The 22754-nt window shown below is 39.3% G+C and overlaps 1 long non-coding RNA gene across 1 annotated transcript; it reads left to right on the top strand.

Moving 5' to 3' along the window:
- Positions 1-6555: 6555 nt before the first annotated feature.
- LOC126333352 (uncharacterized) lies at positions 6556-15616 on the top strand. The gene is made up of 2 exons (XR_007564124.1): positions 6556-6769; positions 14974-15616. It is a non-coding gene; the product is annotated as an uncharacterized LOC126333352 (long non-coding RNA).
- Positions 15617-22754: the final 7138 nt, after the last annotated feature.

The raw sequence follows: 22754 nt of genomic DNA, 5'->3' as shown, positions 1-22754 counted from the left end.
GGGGGGGGGGGGGGAGGGGGGCGGGGGAGCGGGAACTTGCCCCTAGGTATGGACGCCCTTGTCTAGAGACATGACAAACCGAATTTAGGATCATCAGGTGGGGTTTTTGAAACTAGTCTCTCATAAATACGGTTCCAGTGCCTTAACGGCTACGTCACCTCGCTGAGTATGACGCCGATGAAAAAAGAGAAGAACAGCTGCTTGGTGTCCGACGCCTGAGAAATCCGAGGCGCTGAGTTATGTAGTTACGATTAGAGGGCGGCATTTTGCAAATGTGCATGCTTTAAACTGCTTATCTGCTTTTAAAGTGCATATTCCACCAAATCTGTCTTGCTTTCTCAGTCAATATAAAAACTGCGCCTTTTTTTACACAAAACGCTTGACGAGGTCACATGTTTACGCCCCCATAAAAACATGAAGACAGGTACTGATGTACCAACTGATGTTAGTTTTCGAAATAATCCTTTTGTACTTTTGAACCGAACAATGAAAATGTCAGAGTACAGAAAGCGACGACTTTCAGTCTGATTTGGTTACGAAACCTGGATGTCCTCAATGAGGAGGAGGAGGGGGCGGACACAGGGGGCAGTCCTCTACTGAAAATTATCTTTACAAACTGAATTCGAATCCTGTCCCGCCACACAGACGTATGTGTAATATCAGTACCAGTTTGAGGAAAGGTGGAACATGTGATAGAGTAGCAACTGTACCCAGAGCCATTTGTAGTGAAATCTCAGAAATATTTCGCCATTCACCTGAGTGTGCTAATGTTACGAAACTTTCATACTTGTGATTACGTGGTAGGCCTGTCACTAGACGAGTCGTCGTTGTGGCGTAAAGTGATGCTAGCAGTTGGCGGCATTATTTCCATTTCCTTGACTTCTAAACAAAACGTTCTCAGTTCCCAGTTCGATCCCACACACTGCTTAAATCTATACTGTATACTACTACTATACGAAGACAAGTAATTGTTTAACATTGTTACCAAAATCGCGAAAAGTTCTTGACCAATTTACTTCATATGCATACACGACACTCTATTAACATTTGGACGGAAGAGTGATATATATTTCTTTAATACGATACATATTTTTAATATACATATAAATACAGACAAATGACATACACATAAACTGATAAGCCAAAACATCATGACCACTTCCCACCGCGACTTTGAATGGCGCCTGGTGGCGTTGCAGGCATCTGACGCGGTAACAAAAGTATGTAAGCGGAACTGACATGGGCAAGGAATCACCCTACGAAGGAATGGGCTGCAAATTGGTAAATCTATTGAGATAAGCGACTTTGACAAAGTGCAGAATATTATTACGCACGGCCTGCGAACGATTATCTCAAAAATGACGAAGCTGGTCGAATGTTCACGTGCTACTGTCGTGAGCATCTACGGAAAGACGTAGAAGGCCAGTAGAACTACTACTAGACGCTAAAAGGTTGGATTTCACGGCTCTTTACAGAACGTGGGGTTCGCAGACTTGACTGCTCTGTACAGTAGGACGTACGATGATCTGTGGCTTCTCTGCCGAAAGAGCACAATGCTGGTGCAAGCACAAGTGTTTCGGAGCACACTGTTCATTGTACATGGTTGGACGTAGAGCTCTGCAGCAAACCACCCCTATGTTCACATGTTGAGCCAACGACATCATCAGTTATGACTGCAGTGGACACGGGACCATTGGGATTCGACTGTCGATTACTGGAAACGTGTCGGCTCTTCGGGTGAATCATATATTTGCTACGCTAGGTCGATGTTCGTCTCCACAAACGTCGCCATCGAAGTGAGCGGCGGCTCGAAACGCGTAGCGAGCCACGGACGCAGGCATGCGGGAGCAGTATAATGCCGTGGGATCGAAGACACGTTGACAACTGCGAACCACCTACATCTCTTCACGCTAGATGTCTTTCCCAAAGGCGATGTCATCTTTCAGCAGTATAACTGTCCGTGTCTCTGAGCCAGACCCGCACTACTGTGGTTTGAGGAGCATTATAATGAATTCATGTTGATGTCACGGCGACTAAATTCGCCTGACAGAAATCCGACGGAGCCCATCTGATACACAGAATCAGTGATGCATTTCCTTCCAAAGACGGACAAACAAGTTAAGCAGGTGGTCATAACGTTTTGGTTAATATACAGGGTGGTCCATTGATCGTGACAGAGCTAAATATCTCACGAAATAAGCATCAAACGAAAAATCTACAAAGAACGAAACTCGTCTAGCTTGAAGGGGGAAACTAGATGGCGCTATGGTTGGTCCGCTAGATGGTGCTGCCATAGGGCAAACGGATATCAACTGAGTTTTTTTTAAAATAGGAACCCCCACTTTTTATTACATATTCGTGTAGTATGTACAGAAAAATGGACGTTTTAGTTGGACCACTTTTTTCGCTTTGTGATAGATGGCGCTGTAATAGTCACAAACGTATAAGTACGTCGTATCACGTAATATTCCGCCGGTGCGGATGGTATTTGGTTTGTGATACATTACCCGTGTTAAAATGGACCGTTTACCAATTGCGGAAAAGGTCGATATCGTGTTGATGTATGGCTATTGTGATCAAAATGCCCAACGGGCGTGTGCTACGTATGCTGCTCGGTATCCTGGACAACATCATTCAAGTGTCCAGACCGTTCGCCGGATAGTTACGTTATTTAAGGAAACAGAAAGTGTTCAGCCACATGTGAAACGTCAACCACTACGTGCAACAAATGATGATGCCCAAGCAGGTGTTTTAGCTGCTGTCGCGGCTAATCCGCTCATCACTAGCAGACAAATTGCGCGGGAATCGGTAATCTCAAAAACGTCGGTGTTGAGAATGCTGCATCAACATCAATTGCACCCGTACCATATTTCTATGCACCAGGAATTGCATGGCGACGACTTTGAATGCCGTGTACAGTTCTGCTACTGCGCACAAGAGAAATTATGGGACGATGGCAGATTTTTTGTATGCGCTGTATTACAGCGCCATCTGTCACAAAGCGAAAAAAGTGGTCCAACTGAAACATTCATATTTCTTTACAGACTACACGAATATGTAATGAAAAATGGGAGTTCCTATTTAAAAATCGCAGTTGATATCTGTTTGAGCTATGGTAGCGCCATCTAGCGGGCCAACCATAGCGCCATCTGGTTTCCCCCTTCAAGATAGACGAGTTTCGTTATTTGTAGTTTTTGCGTTTGATGCTTATTTCGTGAGATATTTGGCCCGGTCACTATCAATAGACCACCCTGTATATACAGAGAGAGAGAGAGAGAGAGAGAGAGAGAGAGAGAGAGAGAGAGACGAGGAGATGTACAGAAAGAGGGGAGAGGAGGAGGAGATGGACAAAGAGAAGGGGAACGAGGAGGTGGACAGAGAGCGATGGAGAATGAGATTAGGAAGTATATTTAATTCTGTTACATATTTCGCGATTGTGAAGCATTACCATGCTCACTAGTTTTGAACAAAAATCATCATGAATGGCAACCGAAGACTTGCAGCGTAAGGAGTCACCTTCGCTCTGCCAACAACTTTCTCAAAGAGGGAGAGAAACTGCTCTTTAAAGGCGGAAGCGATGATCAACAGCATGAGGATGCAGAAGGTAATGGAAAACTCTATTAAAGACACTTAATGCATATCCACAGGCCAAGTGCCCCGTAAATCAAAATCTGTACAGAACTTCCTGAGACTAGATCGGACGTACAAAGAGAATCGAGCAAGGGAATTCAGTTTACATTTGTAGAGAGAGATGATTTAATAAAATATTTGTGTTTACTTAACTGAAATATGACTACAACTTAGATTTTAAGTTTGCATGCAGTAATTTTTTATAACGCTTTTGACGGACGATGAATGCATTCCTTCTCGCCAAATTTCATGATTCTAGCTCAATGAAAAGTGCCCTATAGGTCTTGGTGAGTATCAAAGTATGTAACATAAATAACCGTATTTTTTGGCTGTATTGACTTAGTATGTCATATAAATTTTAACTTGATACGTCTACCCGTTTCTGAGAAAAAGGATTCTTGACAGTCGGACAAACAGATAACAAAGCGATCCTATAAGGGTTCCGTTTTTAGCGATTGAAGATTGGAACCCTAAAAGTTTCATGATGATCTCTCCACTGCAAAAGATTCCCTATTTGTCTCCCATTCGGACCTCCTGGACGGACTGGCAAAGAAGGGGGCAGAGACCACGTGACAAACAAACGAAGGACGACGAAAGAAGCGGACTAGCATAAGCAAAGTGGACAATCCTTGCTCAGATGAGTTTACTAGTGTCAACATGGCCTTCAGGTCAAGAATTAATTCCTGAGACTGCACGTCTGGAGCGCAGCACTGTATGGGATCGCTGTGTCGTAGGCCGCCATCTCTACTTTATTTCAACAGCTTCCTTAAATACACTGTCCCAGAAACCTTTAGTGCAAATTATAACAGGATTCGTCAAATTTGAACCGGTGATCGTTTTACAGAGCAGCTGAAGCGTATTTTTCTGGGTGACATAGGCAATAAAACCTCCCTTGCTCCCTCATGGGTTCCGTAAAATACGATGCAAGTACGGTCAGTCTTACACCAGACAAAGAGTGCACACAGGAAGAAGTATGAATGATTTGTTCGCCTACGTTACGCACAAAAATCCGCTTTATCTGAGCAAGCTCTGAAAAAACGGTCATCGGATCAAATTTGACGAAACCCCTGGGGTAGCTCGCACTGTAGGCTTCTGGGACCGTGCAAGCCATTGAAATAAAAAGCACTGAAAACACGTTTAAAAGACAGGGAGGCTTACAACTGAGCGTGGCGTGGTGTCCACCTATCGCGAGGTTGACCAGCATCCAACGAACACAGCGCCAACGTGATTTGATTTGATTTCTTTATTAATCCATGTAACACTTTACATTGTGTGGATTTCGTCAGCAAAATCATATACAATACAATATACCTACAAATTATGCACATAAACGTGTGCTCACTATGGCGATACTCGGGTACCTGTGACGTTCCATCAGCTAGCTGGAGTTTGTGAGGGCGTTCCAGTAGCCTATCTGCAGTCATTCCCCTTGAAGGAAGGCCAAGGAGTATTTGGACCAAAGCTCGCCTCATTGTAACCACAAAATGCAACTATGAGGCCGAAAATCAATGAGGTCACCAACGTGGCTTGTACTGAAAATATTGCAGAAAACAGTATACTCCGCAGAAGTCTTTGCAGAGTGCTCGTACCGGAAAAAAAGCTGAAGGAATCAAAGTATTTCTGTTCTTAAGAACTTTCTAGAAAAATTCTCTAGCATGAAATTTTGCAAGCAGTGGATACGAAGAAAGACTTACCTAGCTCTCCTTAATTCGAAGATGAGTCTAAAAATATAACGGTATTTTATGGCCCAGTGAAGGAAACGAGAACAAATTCTTCACCTTGGCTGCCGCACGCTTGGAAAAAAGCAGGATAGGAGCTTACGGTCTTCTATCTCAAAGTAAAGCATGTAATTTGACTGGCTCGTGTCAGACTGGCTGAAGAATTAAAATTTCTGCAACTTGAGGGGAATATCGTAACCTTCAGAGGAAAGATGATTTGTGGATTAGGGCACTAAACAGCAATGTCATCAGCGCTCGGTGGAAACGTGGTGTGCGCTGAAGCTCCCTTCAACTGCAAAACTTTTCCAGGAGACGCTATCAAAAACATTGCTGTCCGTTGTATCTGTTTAAACAGGAACAGGCATACGGCTGGAGGCTTCTTTGTAGTATTGTGACAAATTATAAAGTTTTAATAACGTACGTTTTTTATTTAATCGTTCAAGTGATGTTATAAGAACCCAATAGGCCTATTGATCCCACTATTAGTTTCAGAATTTACAGAAGTGAATGCGGCGCTATTTAAATCACATCTGAAGTAAAATATCTGAGAAAAAACGCTAAACATCCTCTCAGATTCGTCTACGTGAGACCAAGGAGTCACATACGATGGTTTGTAGTGTGCGGGAGAGGGGATAGACCTGGGAGTATGGAGTACTTCTAATATTTTGGAAGGGGAATGGCGACTTGTAAGTAGCCATAAAAAATTCCAGTTCCGATCCTGTTAAAAACCTGCGTAACACCTACTTTTAAATCATTTTCTTGAAAGAAAAACACCTGGGTATACTATATTTTTTTCTTTCCCTGAGAGCTATGAGAGGAGGCGGGGGCATGGTACCTTTTCCATTGCCCAAGGATGTGGTTGCCCTTTATCAAGATTTTCCCTAATTTTAAAATTATCTATGAGGTAAACCATGCTTGTACACAGAAGTTGTCATTTATACTGATGCAGTTATGGATGTCTGTACTCCTAAGTCAATAATTTTTATAGTTATGTTGTCTGCACAAGTATAGCATTCTGGACGCAATTAAAGCATTGTGAAAACAAGATTTCAGCATTAAGATTTCAACACTAACTAAGTTGCACTTCAGAAAAGCCACCCTCACACATGACGTTTTTCTCTTCGACAAGCACGTCAGTCGCGATGTCCGATGTGGCTGCTGCACAAGCACAAGCGGCCTATCTGAAGGTGTTGCTTATTGTGATTTGCGACCACAGCGCGCTCCAGCGGCAATTGTCTGCTGCATTTGGCGCGCAAATTCACAGTTTGTTTACAAAGATGGAGTGCGTGAAATACCTGCGTTAATTCTATTAGCAATCGTTGAAGAAGAACGGAGAAAATTGCGAAGAGGTTTCTGGACTCGCCGATAGCTTGAACAGCGAATTGGTGATAGACACTCCATATGCTGTGCAACGAACTGAGGTACGTATAGAGGTTATTCGTTAACTGTTTTGAAATTTCCATAACATTTTCGGTTTTAAGTAGAAGATAAAGTACCGGTATAGTGTCTGACTAGTTTCAGAAAGCAGAACATTCATATTCTCGATGTTGTATTTACTTCTGTCACCCTTAAGTAACTGACTTCCTGACATAGCTTTAAGGATTTAATTGAAATGGACGAAGTTTTGTTGAAGATACACACCACCACTGAAAAAAAAAGTTTACCGACAAGATGCGAACATGAGGCAGTCTATAAAAGCAAGAGCTAAGTACGTATTATTTACACAATGTTTTATAGTAGCAGTGTTTAACATGTTGTTACTGTCACCTGGAATCGGCACACGGCCGCAAGGAAAAACTTTGTTGGGTGTATGTTGTGAAAATATACGATTGTGTAACCAAAGAGCAGCGACCATGTGACGCAGCTGGCTTTATATTAAAATACGTAATACGGAGGTAATTAATGTGGAGTTGAAATTTGTGATGTAATGCCAGTCAAGAGGCGGCAAAATGATTGTACTACTATTGTTGGTGTTTCAAAATTTCAGACATGACATGCCCCAGGAGCTAAACTTAGAAGCACCTGGCACAATTGATAGTTGTCCAATTAGTATTTTAAAGATAGATTATTTTGATATCGAGCCAATAAGCATATTCAGTTGTATACCTAATGTGGGTAGATCTATGTTATTACTGCGAGTTTGGTTGTCACCTTTTTGATTTAGCACTCTAATATTTCATCCTCATATGATTAAATTGAGGGCATCCAATGAGCCACGAAAATTAAAAATCTGAATCAGAAAGAAAGGACAATCGATAAAATCTTGTTGGATATCAACAGAAATAACCAAAAGGCTTATTAGGTATGTCGTGTACAATACCATTTTGCTTACGTAACACACCTAATCATGTTGGAGGATTTCTTTCATCCATTCATGTATTTTAATGTTGACAAGCATAACAGAAACTGAACAAAATGTTTGGAAAACCATGTTTTGGTTTGGTTATGTCAAGTGTATCCTAGGGTCTGTAACCAACTAGATGAACATGAGAAAAGTTCCAAACTACTGTCAAATTGACTGGTAGAACAACCCTTACCACCCTAGGAATGTACCAGATTGATCCTCATCTTCCCAGTATGTCACATTCAAGGTAGCTAGACATATGTGTCACATTATTGTGCAGGCATACCAAAGGGACTGCTCTATGACTGCTTGTGGGGCTGTGTGGTAAGAGTTGAGAAGATTGCAGTTCCTGAGAGGACATATTTTCGACCTTGAAATTTCACACTATTCTGGCAGTGTTAAACTAAATGTAGAATTTGCAAGCCATCACGGTTCTTTGTGGTCCACAGACAAGCGGTCAACTGCTGCTGGTGGGGAGGGGACATTTTTGTGGAAGTTGGGGACGGATGACAGGCACTTATACTGCTGCATGATTTATGTTTTACTGAAATCCGCGCTTTGGGATACTGGATCGATCACTTCCTGTAGCGTAAGTGGCTGCACGAGGAAGAGACAAGAGAACCAATGGCTGATAATATTTCAGTATTGCTCTGTAAACGTTCGCGTAAGTCTTGACTGCAGAATAGCCGCCGAAACTGCCACGGCACCAAGGATTCAATGGCTTGGGGAAAGAAGAAAACCTAGACAGGTAGGCAATGCCAAAGCCACTGTATTTGCCGCCGTACTCGGTACTTCTGTCTCTGCAGTCTAATAGATCCATAGACAATATTATTAATAGAAACTCTAGAAAATTTTGTATAAAATTAAAAGTCTGAGTAGAGTCCAGGAGGGGCAAACGCCCCTTGCATACGCTGATGCTTCGGTATTACACACAAATTAGTGGTTTTTCGTTTCAGTTGCATACGGTAGGCTCTACATAAGATTTTTTTAACATGTTTATCAGTTTTCAGCTTTTTCTTGGCCCTTACTGGTGAATTTTCTTCAGCGCAGTATAATATACAACTTCCGTCGTTAAACAGCGTATTAGATTTCACAACTTTTTTTTTCTGCAGATTGTAATAACTAATATTCATTATGAAGTACATTTTACCTTTGATTTATTAATATTTGCTTTCTAGATATTGAAGTTTGGTGAGATACAGCACATACGAACCACAGCCTAACATTTAGACTGTGGTGTTACTTCGTAAGTATACAATGTATAATTATCAGTTATTACACATTGTATGACAACTGTATTTTTTGTCCGTACCCTCATGTTGTTGGTAGTCAAGAAGGAAGTAAAACATTTATAAAATACAAGTGCGAACACACGCCTGCTTTATCGAATATGTAGTACCTGCTGCAGTGCGGGCAATACATTATCAGCAACCAGTGGCGACGCATTGGTTATTGCGTGTAGCAGCGCTGCGAGATACGTACGAGTTTGCGCAATGCAAGCTCCGTGACGCGTCGATTCTGAGCTGCAGAGCCATCTGTTAGCGGAAGAATGAACAAAATGTACGATAACGTATTCTGCATTAGCAATGGTTTTGTTGGTACGACTACTTGTAAACTAACCTTTTTCAAATACCATTCGTATGAAACTGCCATAAGTATAGTAACAAAATAACGGATTAGTGAATTGAGTAATATCTCGGGAACGCGAAGTACTGAAGCGATAGAGGTGGCTTTCGGCTGGGAGCGGCGGCGTGCTCCTGTAATCCAGCTACTTGGAAGCCAGGTGTTGTGGATGGTCTGAGGCCGGGAGCCCTGGTGCTCAGTTTCCCATGTCGATCCGGCGTCCGCACTAAGCCTGCCATCAATATGGTGACCCTTGAGGAATCTTGGGTCACCAGGTTGGCTAAGGAGGGGCGTACCGGGCCAGGGGGGAAACTCAGCAGCCAAAAGTCCCCGTGGTGGGCAGTAGTGGGACAGCGCTGGTGAGTGGGAGCTGGGTAGCAGCCCGGCCAATAAGGCGAGACCAACACCTATTTTTTTTTTTTTTCATCCATAATTTAAATTCCGATTATAACATTTTGAAGAGAACACACATTTTATGTTTCCTTTCCATAAATGTTTATGAGAACTACTCTGGGCAACAGTAATGCTGTACAACACTTACTTACAAACCATCCAACAGATTGCAGTCATTTACAAGAGTGGTACTCAGCGATGTCAAAGTTCAACCACACCCCTCACACATATCCCTGCCCCACAGCTCTTTCTCCCATTAACATTCATGTCTGAACAGCTCTGTATTTCATACAGAAATGCATCCACTACGCAATAAATATAGCCACTGATCATAACGATGCTGGCTTTCATGGTAAGTATTTGCATCCTTGGTTATTTTTATTTTGTGGGCATGCCGTTATAACATTTGATGGCTTCTCCGACACTGGAAGACGAAAAGTTAGGCAGAGAAATATGCCGTGGAGCATGGCCTAATGCCCATAAAATAAAAATCAACAAGTATGAACATTACTGGATAATTATCAGTATTAGTAAATGAGCAGCCCAGTTCCTAGAACCTAGCTCTGTTTGAAGGTTGCCTATGTAATGACTTCCGGGGCAACAAATTTTTTTTTCAGTATTTCATGTGATTATTGACTGGATTTTAAAATGTAAAGTGCTGTCATAATGTGCTAATTATGAGGTATAATCATATATCAGGGGTTTACCACACAGAGACAAATAGGCCTACCACAGTTAGAAATTGTATATAAGTCTTGAGGCAGCACAAACACCCAGAAAATATTCATCCAGTATATGAGAATGAGAACACTAAGCAACTTGTAAAAAAAAACTTTATACACACAATTTCAAATCTTTCCTAAAAATGTTTCCAACTTACAAGCTTAATACCATACATTAACTCACTTTTAGATGAATAAGAAGTTAGAAGCTGTTTATACATGGGAGTGCAGTTCTTTCATGAACTGGAGGTTTACTGAGTCTCGTATACATCATGCTTTTGGTAAGTTTAGTTACACTGTGTGTGTTCTGGCAGGACTACTTTCAATAGATATGTACTACAGATTATTGTAAACCGTGTTCCAGGTACATAACTCATTTTTTAGCAACATTATGCCACAATTTTTTTAAGATAATTGGGATGGAATATAAGTGAAGATCTGTGCTCGGAAAAACAATTGCTCATCATATAGAACGGGCTCTGAGCAGGAGAGAGACACAATTAGCAGGAGTTAATTATCACAGTCTGACTGGCATACACAGTTACACTCTTTACTGAAGCCACAGTAATCATTGCCATGTTTATATACCTATCTTTTGGCCTACATCTCTTCCATATGTACTGAGAAATAGTAAACTGTGCCTAGGACTCTGGGCTCACATTTGGCAAGTGGATCAAAACCTCATCCCATGACTGTATAAGGATGTAAATTTTTGCTGTGATTTTCCTAAATCCAGGATAGTTTCTTTGAAAATGACATGGCTGTTTCCTTCCTCAGTCCAAGCTTTTGCTCATTTTTTAATATCCTTGTTACTGACGAGACATTTAACTGTAATCTTCTTTCTTTTCATCTTCTTTTTCATATTGTTAGTGGTTGTCATCTTCCACCATACAATTCTTGTCACTGAAATAATTATTTAGCTTAACTGCTATTCTTAGCTGAGTAATGCTGCTTAAACCAATTAAACTGCTGTTAATACTTTTCATTTGAAACAAATTAATATTTCACAGCTTAAATACCGTAGAAGCAACAGCTGAAACATCTTAATGAATTGATGTAGAGCAGTTCAGATACATCCAGTAAAATTCATCGTGATGAAAAAAACATCATAAAACAGCTGTTTGAAATAGTTGATAGCTTGAGAGAATTTCATCAGTTAAATTCATTGAGAGAGCCTGCTTACTGTATTGAGAATTTTGGCAACCATTGGCAGTTTCATTTTTGCCTGTATGACAAATAATATGATTTCAAGCAGACATTAAAAGGCACTTTTTCTGTATAGTGGCTTTTACTGGGCAGATGATTTATTTTCATTGTATCTCTTGAAATTCTAATTATTATCATGGTGATCATAAAATAAAGAATGACTACTACTTGATGCACTGTGTGGTATGTTCATACAGCAGAGATGCTACATTTATTTTTATGCGTATAGAGATTGTAGCATTCTTCTTAGTCCTGTGGGTTGTATCTCAATTCTTTCTCCTTTCTTTTCAGTGTGACATTTCTCATAAAGTTATTGCTCACTCATCCCAAGTATCTATATTTGTGTACTTGGCTGTGTTCCATTTTATTCTTCAATTTTTGAGTTGTAGCTGTAGATTTTGTTGAAATTTCTTCAAAATATTTCCTTGCCACTACAGGAGAATGGAACATGTAAGGGAGGAAGAATGGCAAGTGATATTGGTACAATGCATGACACTCCGCCACACACCGTTGGGTGGCTTACGGAGTATGAATGTAGATGTAGATATGCAGGCTGGCATGTGGCACAGTACTAATGTATATCTGCATGTGGAGTTTCACATAAATAAGGTACCAATGCAAATCTAGCTCTAGCACATGTCTTACATAAATAAGGAATCAACTACTACATGCAAATCTAGCTCAATTCTTTGAGATGACTCTAACCAGTTACAAACAGTTGGCTCCTGCTTTTCGTTAATTTTTTTGTATTGCTTTTGAAGAAATAGAAACCAGTTTAGTGTAAACTGCACATGATAGTGGATATGTTTTCATTTAATTTTATTAACCTTGACATCTAAATAATAACTATTAATCTATGCTCCTGCCTCCCATCATATTAATATATCTCGGTTGGTTCACATAACAAAAATGTAAGAATATCGCAGAATATTAATTGTTTATCAGTCCCGTAATGCAAAAGAACTCATGTTGCAACTGGTTCTAGGATATTGCTCAAGCATGTGCGACCCATACCAAATAGGACTAACAGAGGATATTGAACATATACAGAGAAGGGCAGCAGAGATGGTCAGGTTTGTTTAATCCATGGGAGAGTGTCACAGATACTGAAGGAACTGAACTGACAGACTCTTGAAGGCAGATGTAAACTATCCTGAGAAAGTCTGTTAACAAAGTTTCAAGAACTGGCTTTAAATGATTGCTCTAAGGATATAATACAACCACCTACGTATCACTCACATAGGGATAACGAGGATAAGATTAGAATAATTACTGCATGCACAGAGGCTTTCAAACAATCATTCTTCACCTGCTCCATACATGAATGGAACAGGAAGAAACCCGAATAACTAGTACAATGAGATGTACCCTCTGCACACACTTCATGGTGGTTTGCAGAGTATAGATGTAGATGTAGGTCATACTGTAAATAAAAAGCTGAGACATGACAGCTGTTGCGCATATCTCACTCAGTTCAGAAAGGTATCCAGAAATTATTTCTGCATTTACAGACAGTTATGCTCCATATTTAACATTAATTACACGGTAACAAAACACAAATATTAAATGAACACTGTTGGTTGTGAGAAACATGGCAATAAAATGCTTCAGTTGTCATCATAAAACCTTAAAAATATTAATGGATTCCTTCGGTGTTGTTTTGGTAAAACAGTTTCTTTATTTAATGGTTAAAAGCACACAAATTTCTGTGTTTCTTATAGCATTCATTTTCTGAATTGCTTTTCGGTGTATTATGCCACTATCACATATGTAAGAGCCACCTGGTTTCCACAAAGATGCTACTAGAATAATAACAGTTTGGGTGCTCTTCTCCTGTAAACTTAAACCTTTTTCTCAGTTAAGGGTGTGAAAAGGTAGAAGTGACTTTTCAGCAGTAGTAGGGTAGGTTGTCTACGAGCTCAAACCTACAAAACTTGTAAGTCAAACATGATTTCTTTTAGCTTAAATCTGCACTTCTGTAGTAACCTGAATGTTCCAGAGACCATGACAAAAGTCCAGACTGCAGAAGTTGAAAGGACTCAGTGATATTTTTCTTTTCTTTCTTACCCTGTATAACTTAATTTGAAAAGACAGTGATGTTATATTGAATAGGAAATAATACAGTTATCAGGAGAAAAGGACTTTCACACTATATTGACTTGTATCATAATAAAGCAGATTTAATTCTGGATACAGAGGGATGTTGGGTGTGAGTTGTCGGCATTGAGCAGTGACATAAGAAACACGTGACAACTGCCGTAAACAATGTGGCAACTAAACAGGAGGTTATTGTTTTTTTTTCTTTTTCTTTTTTTAATGGGCTTAGGTACTGATCTGTCTTTCACCACAACCAGGTCTTTTTATTATCAAATTCATTGGCTTTGCCAACTCTCATCCAAAGTGTTTCCTTCCAACCTGACCTACACTTCGTGCTAAGCTACAGATCAATGTATCATCATGACCTTTTTTTATTCCCCTGCCTTAGGTTAGATATGTTATTCATTTTGTGTAGCAGTAGTGAGGAGATTGTCATGGATGTGGATCTGTCACATGTTTCGCACATTCATGTTTAATACTCGCTTTTCGTTTTTTTTTTTTTTTTTTTTTTTTTTTTTAAAGTACAGTATTATATTTATTGAATAATAAGTTACGATAAAAGGAATGTATTGAATTACATTTTAATTCCTTGCCTTATGGAACGAGCAGTCAGTTTTTGTAATTAGAATTAACTGGCTTAGGTGCTATCTGTTAAGCTGCCATTTTGGCCATTTCATTGAGATAATTAGTACTTTCATACATTACAGAGAACCTGCTTGTTTTATACTGATGAAGTCTGATTTGCTAGTGCAAACAGAAATTGGTGCTCATACAGTTGTAAATGTCACAGTTATTCAGTTTTGTTTAACCAATCCTGTTAATTCAAAACTAATTTTATCATAAGACAACTGTAATGAACAATTACGACATAGTCTTTTCTCTTATCGATGTGATGTACATTTTATGTGATCTGAAGCCACGATTCATCCATGAATCAGTCTGACTTTGGACATTATGTAGTCAGAAAGATTTCCATACTTTTTACTTTGCTCATATTACATATAAAGGGTATTACTGGCAACTGAGGACAGCACTGTAAATGTAGAATAATAATTTTTCATGAAATTTTTTTTACTGATTTTTAATGTTTTTGATCTGCTGATTTGAAATCGGCTTTCCTCTCCATGCTCTGGTTTTCATGCAGTTTGGACTTTTCCATTCCAGATGTTTGTGGTTAGATTAATAACTTATATGTTTGTTGTTGACAGGGTTACGATATTGTATCTCTTTTTTGTTTCAGATCTGATGTCATTTCATCAAGGCTATGAAGAGATGTCAAGCAACTATCATCCAGACAGATCCTGTTACATTTGTGGATACTGCACAGTATAAACTCATAAAGCATACTTTGGACTTCCTCTTGGCGAACAAGATGAAAGACAAGTCCATCATACTGTATGTCACAACTGTAAGGAAATGCTGCATGGCTGGACAAAAGGAAAGTGTATGGGTTTACCTTTCAGAATCTCCATGTCCCGGCGTGAACCAGTGGATCACTCAACTGACTGCCATTTCTTTTTTTAATCATTAACGGAAAGGAAATTTGTATGAAAAACAAATAAAATATCAGATCATAATATCCCCTCAGCAGTCAGTCCTACTGTACACTCTGGTGAACCACATCCACAAATGCGGGCAGTGGCCAAAACCAGGGACAGGTGAAGAAAATGAGTTTAATGTGTATTTCTCCAATCTGTTACAGTTCTCAGCTTCTCATCAGGCTTAACCAGTCTTGAACTGAACGACATTGTGCATGATTTGTTTCTCTAAAAATTTGCAGGTGAAGTGTTAGCCCGTAGGTTGCAAGAAAAATGTGTACTTAGTGATACTGTAAAAAATGTTATATTACTGAAAGTGGGCAGAGGTCTGTCTTTCATATTTTACAGTGGAAAATAAGTTTGTTTATTACCATAATGCCTTAGGTCTTCTCCAGGAATTAGGGATTTTGTTGTAGAATACGGATGACTGGCATATATTTTTGCAGACTGTTCAAAATGCAGTCTGCACTGTGTCCTACCACATAATGGAAGTATCTATGCACCTGTTCCAGTTGGTCATTTTGTGTATTTATGAGAGGAGCATAATGACCTCAAAATAGTTACTTTGCTGCTAGGTCAACAGAGAGGATTAACGAAGCATCCCCACTTTCTTTGCCTGCTTTCTTTCCATGTGGGAGAGTCAGGCATAAGATAGGGACTGGAAACACGGGGAGCTGTGAAACTATGAAAGCTGGTGTGCCAAATGTTATCAGTGGAGAAAAAATAATTTTCTCTTCACTTCATATCAAACTAGGTTTGATTAAACATTTTGTTAAAGTGTTAGATAGAAACTGTGAGTGCTTTCAACATATAGTCTTTGCTCTGCCTGCTTTTTCTTTTGAGAAGATCAAGACAGGAGTGTTTAACAGATCCCAGATTTGAGAACTTATCACAAAGATGAACATCAAAGAAAGGGCTGAATAGGTATCATTTGTCATGGTAATGGAAAACTTTCTCAGCAATGAAAAAGCTGCTAACTATGAAAGTCTCATAGCTGATATGTTGTCAGCATTTCATGTTTTGGGATGTGACATGAATACCAAATTGATAAATTTCCTGACAACTTAGGTATAAATTCCCTGACAACTTAGGAGACTTTAACGATGAGACTGAACGGGGAGGCACATCTAGTGTTGGGTGATAACGCAGCCAATAAAATTATTATACCCGTGGAGATGTGACCAAAGAAAACTGGAAAACAACTGCAAAAATCCCATGGAGTCAAGTTTGTGTCCAGTATCGATCTCAGGGCATTGTTCTGGCAGATACAACGTTCTGAAGAATGCAGAAAATACAGCCTTTATATTTGCAGGGAGTTCTTACCAGTATTACCCATTAACTGTCAGCCTAAATATCAGTTCAAAAATTTTCATTATTGCATTTGATACTGTCGTTGGGCCCGATTTATTAGATAAAATACCTATTCAGCCCTTTCTTTGATGTTGATGACATTTTCATAGCCACCCCCCAAAGGGGAGAAATACCTAGAACTGTTAGAATGGACATCTGCAGAAATTGTTGTCTGTAGGCACCACTGCAAATCTGTCGAAATCTAAATTTGTGGGGATGAATTAATTTTTAGGATACACAATTCCTCCGAAAGGGATAATCCCGGATCCTGACAAAATGAGTGCTATAGAAAACTTTACAGTTCTCTGAACCAGAAGATAGTTCAAAGATTTTGTGGTATAATCTTGTTCTTCAGGCATTTCATCTCTCATCAACTGTTAAATAGTATTGCCTTGTTGAGTTTGTCAAAGAAAAATGTGCAGTAGTCTTGGAAAAATCAGTATCAAGTGGATTTTGAAGCTACAAAATATTAAAGACATTTCGGGATATTACATTAGCCTGATATGATGAAAGATCTTTTTTTTTTTATCGCCTTTGACACCTCATTTTTGGTATGGCGGGCATGCCTATTCCAACATCTAATGAGGGAGGTGAAATTGAGATGAGGTTAATCAGTTTTGTCAGTCAGACTTTATCGAAATGTTAATGTGGGTATTTGGCTACAGAATTAGAAACATTGGCCGGAATATGGGCATTCAAAACTTTAAACTATTATATGTTTAGTAAATGTGAACATCTATTGCAATCACCAAATTGTAAGTTTCTTGTTGTCCTGCAAACTGTTGTGTAATTGTGTGGCTCACTGGACCAGGTTCTGCAGTCATATGGTTTTGAAACTATACTGTGTATGTGAAAGGGAGAGGCAGTGTTATAGCCAATGGATTGTCATGACTTCTGCAAAATCTACCAGAATATAAGGACCTTGTAGAACAAATCTCTGAATTTAAAATTATGTTAATGAAGGACATTAACTACAGGCAGTGCTTTTTGGATAGGTGCAAAAATATGAAAGAATTGAAAGATAGCTATCCCAAATGGAAAAAGGTAAAGTTACCACTCATGCAAAAAAGAAGACTGAAACAACAACTACTACTACTACTACTACTACTACTACTACTACTACTATTGCATCTGAGAGTTGGTCTTATTTTGCATACACACTATGTGTGGGATCATTATGAGACAAAGAAAATTTGTAAGAAGCTTCACCTGCACTGTTATTTTCCAAATATGCTACACCATGCTTACAAGTATTTAGACTTTTCTAATTTGTCAAAAGCCTAACAGTCAAATCAGTGTTTTAAAATGAAGCTAAATCCAGTCATTCCCGCAGAACCTGTAAATGTTATCTGTATTGCCCTGGCAGGACCAAGTACCCTCTACTCATTGGGGAGTCAAATATATAATATTCATGTATGATATCTCTTCTAAATATGTTAAATTATACGCAGTGAAATCCACCATTGATAATTGAATAATTAAATGCATTTTAAATAACCAAAGTCCCATGATGGGTAAGCTCATTGCAGTATTGTCAGACAGCCCATCAGATTTTCGATGCAAAAAGTGGAGAGGATTTCTTCAAGAGCAACAAATATTTATGTTGAAATTTGATCCTCAAGCAAATTCCATAGAAAGGTTTTTTTTGTGAATTCATCAATATGCAGCTAGTAAACAAGCCAAATGCAAAGAATTCTTGGGAATACTTGAGCAAATAGTAAATAATCTTCGCCTACATTCTATGCCATACACCCCAGTTGATTTAATAGGTAGGAAAAAATGAAAGGAATGAATGGTTGATCCAATACCACATTTGCCTCGGCCGGAGACTATCCTGGAAGAAAAGGTAAAACCTCAATTACTGAGATTGCGAAGTTGATAAAAGCATACTATGACAGAAAGTTAGGAAGGACACAAAATTATTCTTTTGGCAAATCATTACAAACCCCCATTACTATTAAAGAAAAAAGAAGTCACAGCAAATGTATGCTGGTCCTTTCCAAATAGTAAGAATTCCCCATGAGGGATATTATCTTTTAGTGTATCCAACAAGCAAGATGATCAAAGGACAGTATTCCCACAGGGATATTAAAATATACTTTGACTAGTATCTACAAGTAATTGTTCTAGGTGGATATGGATGACGGAAGGCTTACTAACCACATTTATTTATGTGGTAAACTGGTGATTAGCTATACAACTGGGTACCACTAAGGATCTTAATACACTACTGGCCATTAAAATTGCTACACCATGAAGCAGATGCGAAATTTAACCAACAGGAAGAAGATGCTGCGACATGCAAATGACTAGCTTTTCAAAGCATTCACACAAGGTTGGCGCCGGTGGCGACACCTACAACATGCTGACATAAGGAAAGTTTCCAACCGATTTTTCATACACAAACAATAGTTGACTGGCATTGCCTGGTGAAATGTGGTTGTGATGCCTTGTGTAAGGAGGAGAAATGTGTACCATTACATTTCCGACTTTGATAAAAGTCGGATTGAAGCTTATCGCGATTGCAGTTTATCGTATTGTGACATTGCTGCTCGCATTTGTCCAGATCCAATGACTGTTAGCAGAATATGGAATCTGTGGGATCAGGAGGGTAGTGCGGAACGCCGTGCTGGATCCCAACGGCCTCGTATCACTAGCAGTCGAGATGACAGCCATCTTACCCGAATGGCTGTAACAGATCGTGCAGCCATGTCGTGATCACTGAGTCAACAGATGGAGACATTTGCAAGACGACAACCATCTGCATGAACAGTTCGACGATGTTTGCAGCAGCATGGACTAGCAGCTCTGAGACGATGGCTGCAGTTACCCTTGACACTGCATCACAGACAGGAGCGCCTGTGATAGTGTGCTCAATGACGAACCTGGGTGCATGAATGGCAAAACATTATTTTTTTTTGTTGATGAATCCAGGTTCTGTTTACAGCATCTTGATGGTCGCATCCGTGTTTGGCGACATCACAGTGAACGCACATTGGATGCGTGTATTCGTCATCGCCTAACTTGCGTATCATCCGGCCTGATGGTATGGGGTGCCACTGGTTACACGTCTCGGTCACCTCTTGTTCGCATTGACGGCACTTTGAACAGTGGACATTACATTTCAGATGTGTTACGACCCGTGGCTCTACCCTTCATTCGATCCCTACATTTCAGCAGGATAATGCACGACCGCATGTTGCAGATCCTGTACAGACCTTTCTGGATACAGAAAATGTTTGACTGCTGCCCTGGCCAGCACATTCTCCAGATCTCTCACCAATTGAAAACATCTGGTCAATGGTGGCCGAGCAACTGGCTCATCACAATACGCCAGTCACTACTCTTGATGAACTGTGGTATCGTGTTGAAGCTGCATGGACAGCTGTACCTGTACACGCCATCCAAGCTCTGTTTGACTCAACGCCCAGGTGTATCAAGACCATTATTACGGCTAGAGGTGGTTGTTCTGGGTACTGATTTTGCAGATCTATGCACCCAAATTGCGTGAAAATGTAATCACTTGTCAGTTCTAGTATAATATATTTGTTCAATGAATACCCGTTTATCATCTGCATTTCTTCTTAGTGTAGCAATTTTAATGGCCAGTAGTGTAACTGAAGTAAAATAAAATAAAATCAAAGCAAAGCAAAGCAAAATGCCAGTACTCTGCTTTCATGGAATAGGTGAAATCCTATCATACATATGAGCGGCTGTAGTTCAGGCTTTCTCTGTGAGTGTTGTTGTTCTGTGCACGACTAGAAGTGGATAACAATGATATCAATTAGCTTGTGGAAAATCACAGCCGTGAAATGACCATCGAAGAGCTAGTGAAATTGCTGTGAGCAGGAAGTGTGTGGAGAGGATTAGGAAGAGGTGATAACAGCAAAGCAGCGATCTTCTTTATGGTGCAATAAGAGTAATTCTGAAAGCATGGGAATTGGTTGCATTGTTCATTGAAAATCATTACCCCAATAAAGAAGTGGCTAAACTCACAACAAATTTATTTGACAATAGTACTGTGTCACTTTTTCACAAAGTGTTGAAGCGTCAATGGAAACAAGTGACTGTAGATAACTTCCTAGTAAAAAAGAATTAGTTATGTATCATGAATAATAAAGTACATAATACTGTATTTATAATTTTCTTTGAATAAATGGCATGAATAAGATTAACGTTTAGCACTTTACTGCATGGAATGCATTATCATGTTTTAATTAATTTATATGGGATAAATTGTTTCACACTATGAGTGACTATTGCTGATGTCAATAGAAATGCTCTTGTTATGGTGTGTGAAGAAATGTAATTTGACACTGTAGCGTTTTGTAGTCAGATGACATAGACGTAATACGTAATTAAGTATAGTCTGGTTTGAAATCTGGGAATACAAAGGAACAAATAAATTGATCTTATGTAATGCATGGTATTTTAGTGATAGATAAGTAAACAAGTTTGTAAGATTTTGTGAGGTATGTAATCAATAAAGTAGCTGCTTTCTCATATGAAATTAAATATTTATCTGCTTTAACTTAAAAATAAATAATTGTGTCCTCATAAATCTGGTTTGGTAAACAGTTTTCTGATGATTACTCAAGGACGTGGCAGCACAACTACTAACTGTTGACACAAAATATGTGCCATGGGTAGTAGCTTTGGGTGTAGAACCTTGAAGTATTGACTGTTTATAGCCATGATAAAATAAGTATTCTTATACTAAGGTGACGCAAAATAATCTTTCCAGCTTGCAATACAAAATGATAAGCTATCTCTAGGGGCAGTAATCTGACTAGTGAACTCTAACCTGGTGAGTCATATGATAATTTCCTTTTAAAGTAGATGTGACCTCATACAAAAAGATGTATTATGTGAAGGTACTTATAATGAGTGTTATTTAATATTTTGTATAATAACTGAAACTGGTAACACCATAACTAACTGTGCTGATGCTATGAGTGTTAATAGAGAAGCAATATAATGAAAATACAGTGGAACCTCGCATATCGAGCATAGTTTGTTTTAGAATCTCACTCATAGTGCAAAACACTCATTAAGCAAAACAATTTATCTCATATAAATTAATATAAAATATGATAATGCATTAAATGCAGAAAAGTGCTAAAAGTTTAATCTTATTCATGCCATTTATTCAAAGAGAGTTTTACATACAGTATTACATACTTTACTATCCACAATACATAATGAATTCTTTTTTACTAGGAAGCTATTTATAGTCATTTGTTTCTGTTGACGCTTCAACTTGACGAAAAGTGACAAAGTACTATTCTCAAATAAATATGTAATTGTAGCGCATATAACTACTGGCCATGAGCTTGGGACTAGAAGTGGATAACAATGATATCGATGATCTTGTGGAAAATCACAGCCAAGAAATGACCACCTTAGAGCTTGTGGAGCTGCAGTGTGTTTCAGTGCTGGAAGTTGTGGAGAGGAGTTCTTCAGAGGAGTGAGAAGAGGTGGTGACAGCAAAGCAGCAATCTTCTGGTGCAATAAGATAAACGCTGAAAGCATGGGAATCCCAAGCTCTTGGCCAAAGTCACACTCTCATTGACTACAGGCTCCACAGGTACTGACTCAAATGCCTCAGAGTCACATTCAACAACACACTCCATCCAACGCTTCTTCCAAGCAGAAGTGAGAGTTCTCTTGGTAACCTCTTCCCATGCCCTTTTGATCATCTTGATGCAGGCAATCGTGTGTCAGTGATATTTCCAAAACTCCATGAGAATGAGATTGGTAGCATCAGTCAACTCAGAGCAATGTTCGAAGAGTGCTTTAGAGTAGAGCATCTTAAAGTTAGAAATAATCTGCTGGTCTACAGGCTGGAGTAACAGAATGATATTGGGAGGCAGAGATTGGATCTTGAAGAATTGAAATTCTTCAAGCAGATGGTCTTGTAGGCCTTTAGAATGAGCAGGAGCATTGGCCATAACAAGCAAGACATGGAGTGAGTGATTCATCCCAAGCAAATATTTTTTTTTCTCCAAATGACCAACACCTCATTGATCCAATCACAAAAAAATCATATGTCACCCAAGCCTTGTTGTTGGACATTCACATAACATTTAACCTGCACTTCTGGACTTTACACTTCCTGAAGACTCGTGGAGTT

This window comes from Schistocerca gregaria, chromosome 2, assembly GCF_023897955.1.
Source record: "Schistocerca gregaria isolate iqSchGreg1 chromosome 2, iqSchGreg1.2, whole genome shotgun sequence".
NCBI lineage: Eukaryota > Metazoa > Arthropoda > Insecta > Orthoptera > Acrididae > Schistocerca > Schistocerca gregaria.
Note: the sequence above shows the minus strand (reverse complement) of the source record. Positions and strands in the feature narration are given on the sequence as shown.